The 18,835-nt window shown below is 41.1% G+C and overlaps 1 protein-coding gene across 9 annotated transcripts in view; it reads left to right on the top strand.

The window, feature by feature from the left end:
* The first annotated feature begins 12,377 nt into the window (after positions 1-12,377).
* The window catches only part of LOC110521657 (protein furry homolog-like), a 94,045-nt gene continuing 87,587 nt past the window's right edge, over positions 12,378-18,835 (top strand). For 5 of the 9 annotated variants that reach the window (XM_090231813.1, XM_090231820.1, XM_090231819.1 and 2 more), the window contains exon 1: positions 12,583-12,824. The gene's annotated coding sequence lies outside the window, so the exon portion shown is untranslated. Of the gene's footprint in view, positions 12,825-18,835 lie in introns of all 9 variants that reach the window. The other 4 variants (XM_090231818.1, XM_090231815.1, XM_090231817.1 and 1 more) reach the window with 2 other exon arrangements.

The following is an 18,835-nucleotide window of genomic DNA, read 5'->3' as shown; positions in this document are numbered from 1 at the left end:
CTCCCTTACCAAGATAATCCATCCACCTGACAGGTGTGTCATGTCAAGAAGCTGATTAAACAGCATGATCATTACACAGGTGCACCTTGTGTTGGACAATAAAAGGCCACTTCAAAATGTGCAGTTTTGTTAACAACACAATTGAATGTTAATTTCTCTACCATAAGCCATCAGCAAACCGCTCACCCACACGACGCTATACACGTGGTCTGCGGTTGTGAGGCCGGTTGGATGTACTGCCAAATTTTCTAAAGCGACCTTCAAGGATGAATGGCCCATTGTCGTGCCATTCATCCGCCGCCATCACCTCATGTTTCAGCATGATAATGCATGGCCCTATGTCGCAAGGATCTGTACACAATTCCTGGAAGCTGAAAATGTCCCAGTTCTTCCATGGCCTGCATACTCACCACACATGTCACCCATTGACCATGTTCAGGATGCTCTGGATCAACGTGTACGACAGCGTGTTCCAGTTCCTGTCAATATCTAGAAATTTCACACAGACCTTGAAGGAGTGGGACAACATTCCACAGGCCACAATCAACAGCCTGATCAACACTATGCGAAGGAGATGTGTCGCACTGCATGAGGCAAATGGTTGCACCAGATACTGACTGGGTTTCTGATCCACAACACTACCTTTTCTTTAAGGTATCTGTGACCAACAGATGCATATCTGTATTCCCAGTCATGTTAAATCCATAGATTAGGGCCTAATGAATTTATTTCAATTGACTTATTTCCTTATATGAATTGTAACTCAGTACAATATTTTAAATTGTTGCATGTTGCATTTATATTTTTGTTCAGAGTAATAAACAATAAAATACCCTATGTATTCAATCAGATCCATTCAAGACCACAAGAGGGCGATAACACCTGCAATCTAGTAATCAGTCTGGTAAATACAGCCGAGGACAACACCTAAATGAGACTAGGCTGGCACACCCAAATCATTTACATTTACTGAGCTGGACTTTATTCCCAGTGACTCAAATATTTATTTGATGTATAGTTGTCCTTGTGTGACAACAGCAATGTGGCAAGAGTCATGTGACTTGAAAGCAAAGTATATGGCATATTACATACAGTTGAAGTCGGAAGTTTACATACACTTAGGTTGGAGTCATTAAAACTTGTTTTTCAATCACTCCACAAATTTCTTGTGAACAAACTATTGTTTTGGCAAGTCGGTTACGACATCTACATCTAGTATTTTTTCCAACAATCGTTTACAGACAGATTATTTCACTTATAATTCACTGTATCACAATTCCAGTGGGTCAGAAGTTTACATACACTAGGTTGACAGTGCCTTTAAACAGTTTGGAAAATTCCAGAAAATGATGTCATGGCTTTAGAAGCTTCTGATAGGCTAATTGACATAATTTGAGTCAATTGGAGGTGTACCTGTGGATGTATTTCAAGGCCGACATTCCAACTCAGCCTCTTTGCTTGTCATAATGGGAAAATCAAAAGAAATCAGCCAAAACCTCAGAAAAAAAATGTAGACCTCCACAAGTCTGGTTCATCCTTGGGAACAATTTCCAAACGCCTGAAGGTACCACGTTCATCTGTACAAACAATAGTATGCAAGTATAAACACCATGGGACCACACAGCGGTCATACCGCTCAGGAAGGAGACGTATTCTGTCTCCTAGAGATAAGCGTAATTTGGTGCGAAAAGTGCAATCAATCCCAGAACAACAGCAAAGGACCATGTGAAGATGCTTGAGGAAACAGGAACAAAAGTATCTATATCCACAGTAAAATGAGTCCTATATCGACATAACCGGAAAGGCCGCTCAGCAAGGAAGAAGCCACTGCTCCAAAACCACCATAAAAAAGCCAGACTACGGTTTGCAACTGCACATGGGGACGAAGATCATACTTTTTGGACAAATGTCCTCTGGTCTGATGAAACAATAATAGAACTGTTTGGCCATAATGACCATCGTTATGTTTGGAGGAAAAAGGGGGAAGCTTGCAAGCTGAAAGAACACCATCCCAACCGTGAAGCATGGGGAGTGGCAGCATCATGTTGTGGGGGTGCTTTGCTGAAGGAGAGACTGGTGCACTTCACAAAATAGATGGCATCACGAGGGAGGTAAATTAGGTGGATATATTGAAGCAACATCTCAAGACATCAGTCAGGAAGTTAAAGCTTGGTTGCAAATGGGTCTTCCAAATGGACAATGACCCCAAGCATACTTCCAAAGTTGTGGCAAAATGGCTTAAGGACAACAAAGTCAAGGTATTGGAGTGGACATCACAAAGCCCTGACCTCAATCCTATAGAAAATTTGTGGGCAGAACAAAAAAGCGTGTGCGAGCAAGGAGGCCTACAAACCTGACTCAGTTACGCCAGCTCTGTCAGGAGGAATGGGCCAAAATTCACCCAACTTATTGTGGGAAGGTTGTGGAAGGCTACCCAAAACATTTGACCCAAGTTAAACAATTTAAAGGCAATGCTACCAAATACTAATTGAGTGGATGTAAACTTCTGACCTACTGGGAATGTGATGGAATAAATAAAAGCTAAAATAAATAATTCTCTCTACTATTATTCTGACATTTCACATTGTTAAATAAAGTGGTGATCCTAACAGACCTAAGACTGGGAATTTTTACTCGGATTAAATGTCAGGAATTGTGAAAAACTGTATTGAAATGTATTTGGCTTAGGTGTATGTAAACTTCCGACTTCAACTGTACATACTGTTTGTAATATTATTTTCTTGAGTTCTTTTTGAAACCACTGATACATGAAATGATATACTCATTAAGACCACAGCAGGTCTTTGTACTCTGGACCTGCCCTAGCTAGCAGATTGTAACGGGTTAATGTGAAGCTGAATTAGCCGTTACAGGTTAGGTACTGTTTGGCATAGCGCAGATAATTTGAGACCAGGGCCTCTGCAGTGTTTATTGAAAAAGGGAGCAGTGAGGAGGACAGTGTAGTCGAGGAACAAACAAGAGTAAATTGAAACGTGTAGCAAAGAAGACTAGGTACAAGGAAGAGAGCTCCTGATATAGAGGTATTGACCATGGTGGTGTACCACACATAGCCTACACATCTAAACAACAAACCTGTTTAAACAGTGCCTTCAGAAAATATTCATACCCTTTTATTTTGTGTTACAGCCTGAATTGAAAATTGATTACATCTATTTTCTTCTCACCCATCTACACACAATAACCCATCATGACAAAGATTTTAGACATTTTCTCAAGCTCTGTTAAATTAGATGGGGAGCAGCAGTGAACAGCAATCTTCTTGTCTTTCCAATTATTTTCAATGGGATTCAAGTCTGGGCTTTGACTGGGCCTCTCAAGGACTTTCATAAAGCCCAGATTGGTGAAGTGCTGCAGAGACTGTTGTCCTTCTGACAGGTTCTGTCATCTCAGCCAAGGAATCTGTAGGACTGTCAGAGTGGTCAGTGGGTTCTTGGTCATCTTCTTGCCCTGTTGCTCAGTTTGGTCAGACGGCCAGCTCTAGGCAGAGTCTGGGTAGCTCCATATTTTTTTCAATTATGGAGACCACGGTGATCTCGGAAACTTTCAACACTCTAGAAATTGTTTATACCCTTCCCCAGATATACTGTATGTCTCATCACAATTTCATCTCTATCAAGGCGAGACCCAAATGCAGACACCTGAGGCAGATGGTTGGAGTCTTACGCTTACTAATCCAAAGGGGTAGGCAAGAGAATGGTCGTGGACAGGCGAAAAGGGCAAAACCAGATCAGAGTCCAGAAGGTACAAAGTGGCAGACAGGCTCGTAGTCAAGGCAGGTAGAATGGTCAGGCAGGAGGTTACAAAGTCCAGTAAGGGTCAAGGGTCAAAACTGAGAGGACTAGAAAAAGGAGAATGCAAAAAGCAGGTGAATGGGAAAACCACTGGTTGACTTGGAAACATACAAGACGAACCGGCACAGAGACAGGAAACACAGGGATAAATACACTGGGGAATACAAGCGACACCTGGAGGGGGTGAATAAAACTATATTTAAAAACAGATTTTTACAGGAACTAGAAAAAGTGTTACGGTAATGAGATGTCCACAGACACTGTTTGTACCTAATAAATATTATAGTTTAATGTAAACTTCAAATAATATACCATTTTTAGGATTTATGGACAAACTACAGCAACATATTTGGCATTTTATTAAAATATATATATTTTTTCAAAAGTAAAATTGATATAAAATGACCTGAGAATTTAATCAAGCCCCTTTCCCTGGAAATGACATGTTTTCACATTCTACCTTCTGCATTCCAAACCATCTCAGACCTGAAAATTGCTGGACGCTGTTGGTGACTGATGATGGGGGGGCAACCTGGTGTGTGTGTGTGTGTCTATGTGCATGTCTTTCTTTTCCTCTTTCATTCTCATTCCTTTTTTGCTCTGCTCAGAGATGAACAGTAGTCTGCAAATACTGTGGTTTTGTATAATTGCCCGTATTCAAAGGGTTTGTTCACAAGAGGACTTCGGACCTTTTTTAATGCCTTGTTTTCTGACCATCAGTCACCAAACGGGTTAATGATCTCCATTACAGTGGAAGTTCAGTGAGAAGGTATGATGTAAATAAAGCTGAACATCAACCAAACTGCCAACAAATAATACAGTATGACAACTACTAACCTCATGTTCCTCTCAGCTCTTCCCCTCTCTCTGGGAAGCATGGCCGTCACTGGGGGGGGGGGGGGGGGGGGGGGCTCATCTACAAAGGTAAGACACTAACATTACAAAAGTAATATTGGAATTACCACTCTGCTGTTACACAAACAAACATGCACTTTCTAATATGCATTAAAGAAACTTGTCCCATTCCCAAAACTAGCAGGTGAGTCGTGAGTCCATACTGTTTGTGGAAACCTGGTTTCTATGGTGACATGGTCACACATTACTTTTTCTGCAACTTTACAGGGACTGTTGGCCTCAGTGGAGTTGATGCTACCTGCCTAAATGGTGGCAGATGCTGAGTTGCTGGATAAACAAATGGGCATACATGTTGATTTTAGCATTTCATGGGTGACAGGTAGACTGAACCTGTATGTAAATACGATATCAGCTATCGTGGCTTAAACTTTAACATGCCAGTGGATTATCATGTATGTTAAAGTTAAGGCACATGAATGGTGTGTGCTGGTGTGAGTGATTAATAAAGCTAACGTCTGATTGGGAGTCTGTTGGATGACTGGTGTGATGTGGTTGTTGAGCGGCTTCACTGCAAGTATATTGTATGTTTTGGATAATAAATAAATAAGATTTTTGAAAAATGTAATAAATAAAGCTAACGTTGGTGAGTTTAAGCATTAGCAGGATCCTCTGTCTCTTTTATTCACTGCCACCATGTGTGTGTGAAGAGTGTAAGAGACAGCGAGTCCCTGCTGCACCTGCACCTACAGAGAACATGCAAAGCTAGAGGTAAAACACACTCAATTATAATGATCCTCTATTCTCCCCCCCAGTAAGTTTGAGACACCATGGAGTCCAATCCAGGGGATGTCACAACTACTCCCGCTCCTCCCCTCCGGCATTAGACGTGGCCAGTATACTAACCACCGGTCCTGGGATCAATCATTATGTGCACCTGCACGTCATCATGAGGCACACCTGGACTCCATTACCTCATTTATTACCTCCTCTATATCTGGCACTCCCTCAGGCTCTTTCCCCAGTCACTATTGTTCCTGTGTTTATGCATAGACTCTACTGTTATGTTGTCTCGGTCCATTCTTGTTTTACTAAACGGCTCACCTGCTTCTTGACTCTGTGTCTCTGCTACAGGATGCTGTGCAAATGGACTTGACGAAATGATTGTGTGTGTAGTTTTACAAAAAATAAAGATTGAGTATTTACCTCAGTTAAACACCTTGTTGATTTGTGTTCAAGTTTGTGTACTCAGGATGAAACCATGTAGCAGTCCTTGCCATAGCAGCATTGTTGAACAGATTAGATGGCTTTGCCATGTTCTCTTTTAATTATGAAAGTTAACGATCAGAAACCCTGAGCTGTGCAGGGCATGTTTATTGACTGAGTGAAAATCACTTGGACTGACTTCTACTTTGACACGCACACACGTGTTTGTATGTCTGTCATCCAAACAAAGCTAGCATATTTGTAGCTTCGGCCTTTGTGGAGTCCAGCAAAATTAAGGCAGTAATAAAAACATTTTTTTTTAACATTGCAATACATTCAAAGATTTTACAACATTAAGTGTGTGCCCTCAGGCGCTTACTCTACTACCACATATCTACAACACAAAATCCATGTGGATGTGTGTGTATAGTGCATATGTTATGTGTTTGTAGAGTGTCTGTGCCTATGTTTGTGTTGCTTCACAGTCCCTGCTGTTCCATGCGGTGTCATTTTATCTGTTTTTTATTTATTAAATCTAATTTTACTGTTTGAATGAGTTACTTGATGCGGAATAGAGTTCCATGTAGTCATGGCTCTATTTAGTACTGTGCGCCTCCCACAGATTGTTCTGAACTTGGGGACTGTGAAGAGACCTCTGGTGGCATGTCTTGTTTGGTATGCATGGGTGTCCGAGCTGTGTGCCAGAGACAGCTCGGTGCATTCAACATGTCAATACCTCTCACAAATACAAGTAGTGATGAAGTCAATCTCTCCACTTTGAGCCAGGAGAGACTGACATGCATATTATTAATGTTAGCTCTGTTCGTGCTGACCTGTTCGGAGACAATTGCAATTTTCCTAAGTCCCTCTGTATGTGGCACCTAACCACACGGCTGAAAAGTAGTCCAGGTGCGACAAAACTAGGGCCTGTAGGACCTGCCTTGTTGATGGTGATGTGAAGAATGCAGAGCAGCTCTTTATTATGGACAGACTTCTCCCAATCTTAGCTACTGTTGTATCAATGTTTCATCATTACAGTTTACAATCCAGGGTTACTCCAAGCAGTTGTCTCCTCAGCTTGCTCAGTTACCAAATTAGCATTACAAGATTTAGTTGAGGTTTAGGGTTTAGCGAATGATTTGTCCCAAATACAATGCTTTGAGTTTTGGAAATATGGAGCATACAGCATGAAGAAGACAAATGACTACAGCCGGCAGACCCTACCCAAACCAATTTGGTTTAATAATCAACCCAATTGTTTAACAAAACATAAGCGGAAGTAAAACAATATGCGTTGCAGGGCTATTTTTCATGTCTGCTGTACATGGTGGATTTCTGCGGTGACGGCGCCACATCTTACTGAAAAGTCAACAGACCTGACAGCTGGGCAAGTCTGGTCCTGGAGGAAATCTCAGTCAACACATCCTTTGTTATGTTACTTTTGACAATGCTGCGAAAAACCAAGTGAGGGGACCTATACATTACAATTGAATACAGCCAACAAACTTACTAATAGCCTGTTTCCATCCCATCATTTTCGTTCAAATGTAAAATGTTCAGTATTACCAAAGTCAGCTCATACTTTTTTGAAGGTTTATCTATAAATCCTATTCCTAAATGAATACATAAATATTTTTCCATGTCAGTGAATAATTCCATTCTTTGATGTCATCTGGACCTTTTCTGGTGTCAGGTTCTTGTGCTGAGGTGACCGAGATCCCAGATTAGAATGCCTGGGGCAGCAGGTAGCCTAGTGGTTAGAGCGTTGGACTAGTAGCCGAAAGGTTGCAAGATCGAATCCCAGAGCTGACAATGTAAAAATCTATTGTTCCGCCCCTGAACAGGCAGTTAACCCACTGTTCCTAGGCAGTCATTGAAAATAAGAATTTGTTCTTAATGGACTTGCCTAGTTAAATAATTATATTTTTTTTAAAGCTGAAAGTCAAGGGCCTCTTTTTTAAAATGTTATTTATTTATTTTTTCCTTTATTTAACTAGGCAAGTCAGTTAAGAACAAATTCTTATTTACAATGAAGGCACGCCAAAAGGCAAAAGACCTCCTGCGGGGACGGGGGCTGGGATTAGAAATAAAAAATAAATAACATATAAATATAGGACAAAACGCACATCTAGACAAGAGAGACTACACAAAACTACATAAAGAGAAACCTAAGACAAAAACATAGCAAGGCAGCAACACATGACAACACAGCATGGTAGCAACACAACACAACAACATTCTTGTCTCTAATAATGGACAATTCTAGAAAGCTGCTATTCATCTTCACTTTTGACACTATATTATTTTGACATTTATTATTTTGGGAACATAGCTGTAGACGGTTTGGTTGTTTGGCAAAAAAACGACATGTGCGCAACTATGGGGAAAACAGACATGTCTTATCCTTGTTACTAGCTATCTGGCCATCCAGAATCACAACACACGGACTCCTGTCACACTGAAGGGTGCGCATCGTTCTTGTGACGACGTCAGCCTCAGCTAACCCGTCTATGTGTCCTTCAAATTAGTATGGCATGATTGCATAATTAGCAGAGTTCTTGTGTATTCTGCATGTGCCTTCTCCTGTTACAGCAGCTGATCAATGGCTCCTGAAAGAAGACTATTCACTCGACCCATGCATCTCCATATTGGTTATTTTTACACTGTTGAGGCAAAAACAAAATAACCACACAGCAAATCTGCTATATCTATGCATTGCAGTTCACTAATGCACCCGGAATATTGTGTTTAAATCAACAATTATAAAGGCTATACGGTTAATTATTGCTACAAACTACAAAGCAAATGCTAGTGTATGTTATCATGTGCCTTAATACAGACACCCTGCTCTGGCACAATAATTTAAACTGATGTCCAAGTATGTGAGCACTGTTAACACACTGAATAATCTATATAGTCAGGCCCTATCCTCATTGTTATCAACATATGTGAATAGTCCCAAATAATAACAGATCACTGTGAGGAGTGAGTCACCATCTCTCTTTGGGAACAGGTGTTTCAGCTGGGGGCTTGAGCTAAAAAAGCCTTATTAGCATCTCCCAACCCTGATTGGTTTTGAGGAGCAAACCTGTGTACAATAAAAATCTAACTTGGTAAGACGTCAAAACAATAACCTGTTACCACAATAAAGGCTCAAATGACATGATGAATATTCATTCAACAACCAAACGAGTGTGTGTTTGAGGGGGGCGGGGGGATTAGACGCCATACTGACTGTTGAGGGATATGACGTTGCCCTTGCTTTAGGGCTTCACCCAATGGAGAATTCTCCAGATTGTTTACATTTCTCCTGACTTAACTTTGTGTAGGAGTTCTTTCCGCCAATGTATCCAAACAGACCAGAAACTGAAAAAAGACACCACACAAACACAAAAATGAATATTCCCAAAGACATGACAATGCTTCATATACATTTTGAATTCCAGCAGGACACTGACAAGCCACATATTCATTCAGTCGACATTCAAACCGGTTATAGACTATATGAATGCAGCTGCCACTGTATTGAAGCCATTGGACACAGTTTATCTTTGAGCACTATGCTTTATTACGGGCGATAGGTTCAGTACACATCACTGCATTCAGTATCAGCATGTAGTCTGGCCCTCTTTGAAGTCTCGTAGATCGATTAATTGCACTCTTTTTGTTTTTAAAGCTCTCCTGCATAAACTTCTGCCGTACCTTACTTCATTGTTAACTTGTTAACTGGTATGAGATATCAGACCCGGTCTCAGGGATGGCTAACTCTCCACTGAGTTGGGTAGATCTGGTTGCAATTTTTTTGCACCTTTTGTGTGGAATGATCGCCAATGCATTTTAACATTTGAGGAATTGGTGTCTGTTTTTTAATGATTGTGTTGTCCTTTTAATGCATTGATGTATAATAATGTGTCTTTTTATGTATATATGGATGTGTAGTTTAATATGTCTATTGTATTTTGATGTGTATTGTTGTGTTAAACAGGGCTCGTCTGGAAAAGAGACCTTGGACTCAGCATTGGCTCCCTGTCAAAATAAACATCTGCCTTTACTTACTAGCTACTTTAGGCAGGTAACCAAATCGTAATGAGGGTGCAAGGACTCTTGGAAGGGAGATATAGAAAGGGAAGTAAAATACAATGAAAGACATTAGGCTGATATTTGAATCACAATTTTACTGGACTGAACATTAAACTCACCTTTCATTACTAGTACTTGAGCTACAGACACTGCCACAGCAGTTATTGGAAAGACTGAGAATAAAAAATGTTGTCATAAGTGCATACAGAATCCATACATCCTTATAGCTCTTTATTTTAACAATGCATGCCCAAAACACTTCAGTAGCTATATGATTGAGTAAAAGAGAGCTCAAGAGAGGAATAGAGAGGGGAAGATCTGGTATGTCTACCAAATGGCACCATGTTCCCTTTATAGTGCACTACTTCTGACCAGGGCCCATACGACTCAAAAGTAGTGCATTACATAGGGAATAGGGTGCTATTTGGAACATAACCCTGACCTTTGGCATCCTTATGCTGTAGCATGACTTACAAGCTTACCGCGCGCGTGCATCCACATGCAGGTTGATTTTGTTCACCCAAACCAGAAGCAATCAGGACACGCATGTTGAAATATTCATTTAGGGACAGGTCAAAAAGCATTAAACATTTATGGCAATTTAGCTAGCTAGCTTGCTGTTGCTAGCTAATTTATCTTGGGATATAAAAACATTGAGTTGTTATTTTACCTGAAATGCACAAGGTCCTCTACTCCGACAATTATTCCACACATAAAATAGTCAATCGAATTGTTTCTAGTCATCTCTCCTTTTTCCAGGCTTTTTCATCTTTGAACTTATATGGTGATTGGCATCTAAACTTTCAAAGTATTACTACACCGACCGGCAACACAGTTCGTCTTTCAATCACCCACGTGGGTATAACCAATGAGGAGATGGCACGTAGGTACCTGCTTCTATAAACCAATGAGGAGATGGTAGAGGCAGGACTTGCAGCGTGATCTGTGTCAGAAATAGAAAGGACTTCTATTTTAGCCCTTGGCAACGCAGAAGCTCGCGATCAGTGTGGGTGGAATAATTGAATAACATGGATTTCAAAATGTATTTTGCAACGCACGCGACGCGAGAACTGTGGTCAGCCTATAAGGCTTCTTTTTCTTCTTTGGACTTTCATAGTATTACCATGACGACGACCGACCTCAGTTCCTCTTTCAATCACCAACGTGGGTATAACCAATGAGGAGATGGCATGTGGGTATCTGCTTCTATAAACCAGTGAGGAGATGGGAGGAGCAGGACTTGCAGCATGTTCTGCACCAAAAATAGAAGCAACTTCCATTTTAGTGCCTGGCAACGCAGACGCTCATTGGTGCGCAATGATTGAATAACATGTATGTGTACATTTATTTTGCAAGCTTGCGCACGGACGCGAGCGGTGTGGTCAACATGTAATTAAGGGCTTGTAAGTAAGTATTTAACGGTAAGATCTACACATGTTGTATTTGGCACATGTTGCAAATAAAGTTTGATTTGGTTGACAGAATGCCAAGAGTTTGCAAAGCTGTCATCAAGGCAAAGTGTGGCTACTGAAGAATCTAAAATATATTCTGATTTGTTTAACTCTTTTTTTGGTTACTACATGATTTCATGTGTGTTGTTTCTTAGATTTGATGTTTTCACTATTATTCTACAATGTAGAAAATACTACAAATAAATAAAAACCCTTGAATTAGGTGTGTCCAAACTTTTGACTGGTACTGTACATCTAATTTTTGCTTATAGGGGCTTATAAACCCAGGGTCGTTACAATATCAAACCATAGCCAGTTAGCCACATGCCTAAATACTCATGCGCCCTCTGATATCCAGCGTTTACGCAAGGTATGCCGCGTTCAGAACAACTGGGAACTCGTGTACGACTTCAGTGCGTTCAAGACCACTTGGAACTTGGAGAAAAACAGGGAACCTGCTGTTGTACACCACCACCAGAGGGCATCACGTGTACAGAAGCACACCTTGTCCAAAAGCATCAAAGCGTCCGGGGAGCAGGGGGATAGAGAGCAGCCTTGTGGCTAATGCCGCGTTCACGTTCTAAGTCGGAGCTAGGAAACTCAGAAATGTCCAACTTGCTAAGTGATTGACTGCAGCATGTGTACAGCTCAGCTACAACCAGTTAGCAAGTAGAACATTTCTGAGTTTCCGAGTTCCGACTAGCACTTGAAATTTTACACTGCGGTAGCGTCAGTTTGAAAGCCCCTTTTACCACTCATTCTCAGGGACACCATCCAGTCAATGCAGAGACGTAAGTTTGCCAGAGGCAGAAAAAATGAAATAATTGATACAATAGGTTTATACTAATCTTAAAATGCATGACAAACGGCAAAATCGATAATCAATGCCCGAATATGTCAAAGAGGACAATGTAGTGTAATTGCAGACCACAATTCGGGGTGTTTCTTGATGTGGGCGTTCCTTGATATCATAGATGATTTGTTAAAGTTGTAGGTTGGGATAACGAGGACAATTCACGTGGCAGGTTAGGAGGATAAAGATTAAGGTTAGGAAAAGGGTTAGTCTTAGTTATAATGTTACATTTGTCAACAATTGTTGTGCCCGAAGCGAAATTAACGACCACGGTTCAATAGCGAGCAACAATGGGAGTAACTTGACGTTAAGAAACGCCCTTAACTGTGATCGGCAATTACACCCTTCTCAAAGAGGAGGGTAGTTGTCATTGGACGAGTTTTAGGTCTTTGAAAAAAATGAACGTTCTAAAAAAAGAATGAAAGGAAATGGGAGGTGGGGACACAGACAAATGTTGAAATATAATTTCTGCGAGGCCTGTGAAGCTTCACTGTTGGAAAAAGCTAAACTAGTTTAGCATGCCAAAGGAGTTGGATTGCTAGGAAACAAGCTAAGCGCACTTTGAAAGAGGTAAGCTCGGCCGAGATTTGAAATACTCGGTCCCACCACAGATAGCTAGCTAGGCAGTTCAAGTTAGCAAGCTAATTTATGAGTAGCTAACGTTTCGTATAAATGGATTAGTTAACGAATTGCTTCGATAACAACTAGCAGCCGTTAACTAACCGTTTGTCTGCCATAGGTTGCAGTTAGTTAGCTGGCTAAAGCGCACCCACATTGCTAGTTAGCTCACGTTAGCCCGGTTAACTAGCTAACATTAGCTATAAGCTATTTATTTTCTAGGTAAGTTAGCAACATAGGCACAGATAGAACAATGAGCTATGAGGGTTAGTTATACAAATCTTTGCATAACCTTAGTTAGCTATGTTGTCAGGATTTTGGCAAGCACCAGAAATACTTGAATGAGTATGCTACAGTTGTCAGCAAGCTAGTTATGGTGTCAGAAACAAATTCCACGCTAGCTAACATTAACCAACCAGGCTAACCGTTAGCTACGATGCAATATAGAAGACACAGCACAATGATAATGTTGGTACAGTAGCAAGTTCGCTGTTAGTTCATTATGTAACGTTAGTTATAGCGAACTATAACCCCCTGTTTCTTTTGTTTTGCCTCTGTCCATCCGTTGATTTACGTCCCGTAAATTGTTCCTGACACAATGTATTGGCAATTTGACTGGCAAGGATACGTAGTAAGTTACTAGCTAGGATACCACTAATGTTTAAGGATAATCAGCAAATATCCATATACACTTGTTATTACACAACTCAATCTTACTTCGGAAACGCCTTTACTTTGTCATGCCAATATACCCCAAAATTGTATTCAATGCTAGTTGTGTATGCCTAGGCCTGTAGCCCAACAACAAGGAATATCTTTCTCTCCCCCAAAGATTAAATTCTCTATCAATATCATTGCTGGGTGTTTTTTTCACTCTACCTTGATGTATATTCTGTAGGTGCTAGATATAAAGTTAACCTCCAATCAGAACTGTAATAACTAACATTCTGTAATTGCTACTGGGCACTCTTTCTTCCAAGTGTGTAATTACAGCAACAGCCAAGTTGTCCTGTTTAGCAGCTGTTTTTGTCCCCCTCTTAAATTGGACCACATCCAGGCTGGCATGGGAACCAAACATCAGTGTCTGTGAAAACGTTTGGCAGTGTACACACTGCACAGTAAAGATCAATCATAATAGGGTCGGTCGCCTGTCTGTCTTCTGGTGTGTTTGTACTGGGAAATAGTTGTGTGTTTCATGTCTAACATTCTTAGAACTTTATCTGCTCTGTTGAGTGCAACAGACAGACAATGGGGAGTTTGTTCTTGTTTTCTGGAGGCAAGCATTGAAATGAGAACACAGACACACAGAGGAATCTGGTCACTTTGCAATGAGCCTGGAGGTGGAGAGGGCTGAACTATTTCAGACGTGGCCTGTGGACCCCGAGGCCTTTACAATGCACTTCTCATCTGGAGAAAAGTTTGTCTGTGTCACTCCCACATGGGTGTTGTACATGCTCTGAATAATCAGTAACCACTTAATTCAAGGACTGGTGCTCTTTCATTGTTGAATAACAGGCCACATCTTACATAACGTACAATGCTGATGCATCATAATGGGTTAGAATTTATTATTTTGATTAAAAAAACATCACTAGATTGTCATCGTCAGGACAGGAGGCTGTTAGTTTGTTAGGACTAGTAGCAGTCTGGTTTGTTGTGGTGACTTTAAGGTGAGTGTAAGGTACAGTGAGGTCCCTGTCTGTCCCATCCCATACGTGTCTCTCGCTGTGTGGTTGACTTATCCTCCCGGCTCCACCCTGCAAGGATAAGCATCTGATGGCAGTACAGGTGTGATTGCACTGTACACAGACACACACACTAGGTCTATGTGCATAGAAACAGCAGGGAATACCTCTAGATTGCAGAGGGGCATCTATTATTCGGAGCATAATTCCAGGGAATGTGTGATTTTGGTTTAATCTGGTAAGACATTAATGGCATTGAGTGTAGGGATGAAAGGCCAGGCTCACTAAGAATGGCCCTGACAAAGCATCCCTGGCTCCCCTTTGCAAGGAGTTAACTTTGCAGCTTGTCCTCATTTATTTGTGCTGTTATCAAAATAGTTTCTATCATACACCAAACATGTGACCATCATGACACGTTTGAAGAAACACTTTCCTCTGAAATGTCTCTGAGGTTGTGCAGGTATTCATGGTCTGAAAACAGAAGTACTGTGTTCTCTTTTCATACCAGCATTATGTCATGTCTGTATAATTCCGATGAATACGACTTGATTGTCGCTAAGGATTTGCCCACGCATCAGGTACATGGAATGAACAATGTTAATACCTTGGTACAATTGAGCAAGGTCTCTCAAATTTCAAGGTGGCATGATGTTTTTGAAGACCACTAAGAGCTGGCCTCTGGTTGAATGGTTCTCCAACAACAAGGAATATCATTCTCTCCCCCAAAGATTGCATTCTCTATCAATATCATTGCTGGGTGTTTTTTCGCTCTACCTTGATGTATATTCTGTAGGTGCTAGATATAAAGAGCTGGTCTCTGGTTGAATGGTTCTCCTGTCAGGCCATGGGCTTGTCTCCTCTCAGGATGAGCCAGAGGGCCATGGATCACTTATCACTGGAGTGTGGTGGTTAGATTTACAGGAGCCAAATAATAACTGTGCAGTAAAGAGCATTTCTCTTCTTATTGAGCCCGGTGTCGCACTGTTTCTCCTGTCCCATCAGACTGACACTATTGTCCTTCCCCTCTCTTACTGCTTTGTCCCTGTACTGACCAACTGACTGACACTTTTTGCACCTCTGCCATCTGGTAAACAAATATGATGCTTTCCATTATTTACATACAGGGAGCTCATGGCTGCACATATCTTGCCTTGCTTCTAGACTCTCTGTAACACCTGTATCTGACTGACCTATGACGTCTCAACAGTTCACCTACTGCCTTATCAAGAGAACTTAAAGAGAACCTGGATTTAGAGTGAACTACATCCGTCTGTATTCTTATTACCAGTTGAATTACAGCCTGTATTTGCTTGCCTGGTGACTGTGATGCTGGATCTACTGCCAAATGAGCTACTAAACCTAACTGAAAAGGTTGGAGGCATGACTGTGTTTGCTTGGAGCTAAATAATTAATCTGAACTGCTGCAGTGGGTATCCACCGGCAATAATGAAGAGCATGTTAAACTGAAAGGTCATGCAAGTTACTGTTTAAATAGTTGGTCTTCATCCGACAAGCCCCCCCCTCCCCCTCGAGTCATAGGATCTCTCTGATTTTAGGATCACTTTCTCTTTGGATTCTAAGGCTGTGTTCTGTAATACACAGAAATGTGGGGTAAATTCAGCTAGAAATAGCCTATAATTGGACCTTGCCGAGGCAGATTATTTTTGGGTCGGGAGAACTGGTTTGGAGCAGGATAATTAATGTTTGGGACTGACTTCACCAAAGAAACCACCCTTTCCTTGGCCCAAGGAAAGCCAACTCTCTACCTCTCACACCTCATACAGTGTGCTTGTGTTTGGATTGGAACTTTCAGGGATGTGTACTAGGCTTAACATACCTCTATTTTTAGAAAGCACACTAGTTATGTGGAAGAGCATTTAAAACACGCAAATAAGGGGTCCTGTTTGGGTGGTAGAATGAACGCCTTCTCTGTCAGAAGCTAGTGATGTTTCCGATTCATAGGAAGGTAGTGATTATGCCAGGGCAAAGCCTGTCATTTTAGTCCTGGTGAACCAGATGTACTTAGTTCTTCTGTCTTTTTGCATTACCATTACAGAAATGGGTGTGGCTCCATGTGTAAAGCACAACACATGCCTGTGTTTCGTACCTGGATGATTGGGGTGTAATAATAGTGAGACCTCACCCCAGTCATAACTGCACCAGTGAGATCAAGATAATACAGTATATTCTCACTTGTAGATGAGATCAGCATCCTGTCTGACCTAGAAAACCCTGGGGGATTTCAGTTTCACTTAACCATTCATCAGGTTGGTGCTGCATACTGTGGTGCCCTTTGTTGTCCAGGCTTCTTACTCTCACCCCACGACAGTCTATTTCAGCACGTCTGTCACAACCGGTCATAGTGTGTAGGTAGGCCTAGTTACGTAAATGTCAATGTTATTATTTCCAAGCTGCAAAATGCGTGAGTGCAACTCTGTACTTCTGCTGCTTGTCATGGGTCTATATAGAGATGGCAGGGGTTCCGTTAGCTGCCTTTTGGGCCCCAAATAAATGCATAACTGATTAAATTGGCGCTGATCAATTGTCCGGGAGAAGGAAAAAAATAATCCCTTCATTGATTGAAATAGCCTACCAGTCGATTTATGTCGTGAGCTGCTAATATAGCTCAAATAGCTGTTTTAATGAAGCTGGACTGAAACGTGATTTGATAAGCACAATCATTGCGCAACAATACATTTAAAAGAAAGATACTTTTATTTCTCAACTGGTAATTGAAGCGCGCTTCCAACTAGGCAGGCTTCAGCGCGTCACACGCCACTTTGCAATGAGCTGGAGGCAGCATGGATTTAAAAACATTTACGTACTTGTTTGAAGCTTGAACGCTTTACTACATACTGGGGCATGTCTTACCTTGCTTCAAAGTAGTCTAGCAAAAATTAAACCAAGCGGGCAGGCAATTATTTTATAAAGACTTCCATGTGCCATTGAAACCAGTAGCCTTTGTCTCTCATATGCTCTATTTATTTTCAAATCAACTTTCATTTTCCAGTAGCCAAAGGCACAATCCTAGTCATATTAGCAACCCATGCTAGTTGTTGCATATTTTAAATCTCCTCTCTTTCTAAATTTCTAATGGGATATTTATCTGTCACATGAAACCGCTCACAATGGCGTTTTACGCTAGTTTCATTACACCGAACCCAAACCGGCTGCGCGCGTGCGCCATCGTTCAGACATTTATTTTGCCCCCCCCCCCCACCCCACCAAACGCGATCACGACACGCAGGTTAAAATATCAAAACAAACTCTGAACCAAATTACATTAATTTCGAAAATCATGAAACATGTATGGCAATTTAGCTAGTTAGCTTGCACTTGCTAGCTAACGTTAATTTGTCCTATTTAGCTAGCTTGCTGTTGCTAGCTAATTTGTCCTGGGATATAAACATTGAGTTGTTATTTTACCTGAAATGCACAATAACCTCTACTCCGACAGACAACGGCCAACCGAATCGTTTCTAGTCATCTCTCCTCCTTCCAGGCTTTTTCATCGTTCAATTTATATGGTGATCCATCTAAACTTTCATTGTATTACCACAACTACCGGCAAAACAGTTCGTCTTTCAGTCACGTGGGTACCTGTTTCTATAAACCAATGAGGAGATGGGAGAGGCAGGACTTTCAGATTTATCGTCCCACAGCTGTCCCAGAGTCTGGAATAGGCTAGTTCTTTCTCGCGCAGAACGACACGCTGACCAATGGAGAAGGCAAACATTTCTACTATGGGTCATAGTAGATTGACATGCAGTGCATTCGTAAAGTATTCAGACCCCTTGACTTTGTCCACATTTTGTTATGTTACGTTACAGCCTTATTCTAAAATGGATGAAATAGATTATTTTCTTTATCAATCTTCACACTACCCCAACTTGAGATGCATTTTAAGGCAATGGATGAGAAAGTTAACTGATCATTTCCAAACGTTTAGGTCAGTTGTATGCTGCTGCTTTGCGATCTATTAACGCAAAGGTTGCATTTAAATGGGCTACTTTTTACTGATGCATTTGGCAATATTCAATTCATAGGCACAAAACATATAAACCAAAGCATTCACTGTGAAAGTTGATAGTCTACATGCAGTCCATTCATATATAAACTCAGCAGAAAAAGAAACGTTAGCTGTGTTTATTTTCAGCAAACTTAACGTGTGTAAATATTTGTATGAACACAAGATTCAACAACTGAGACATAAACTGAACAAGTTCCACAGACATGTGACTAACATAAATGGAATAATGTGTCCCTGAACAAAGGGGG

This window comes from Oncorhynchus mykiss, chromosome 4 (assembly GCF_057628025.1).
Source record: "Oncorhynchus mykiss isolate SJ-2025 chromosome 4, ASM5762802v1, whole genome shotgun sequence".
Taxonomy (NCBI): domain Eukaryota; kingdom Metazoa; phylum Chordata; class Actinopteri; order Salmoniformes; family Salmonidae; genus Oncorhynchus; species Oncorhynchus mykiss.
This window is presented reverse-complemented; position numbering and strand designations above follow the sequence as displayed.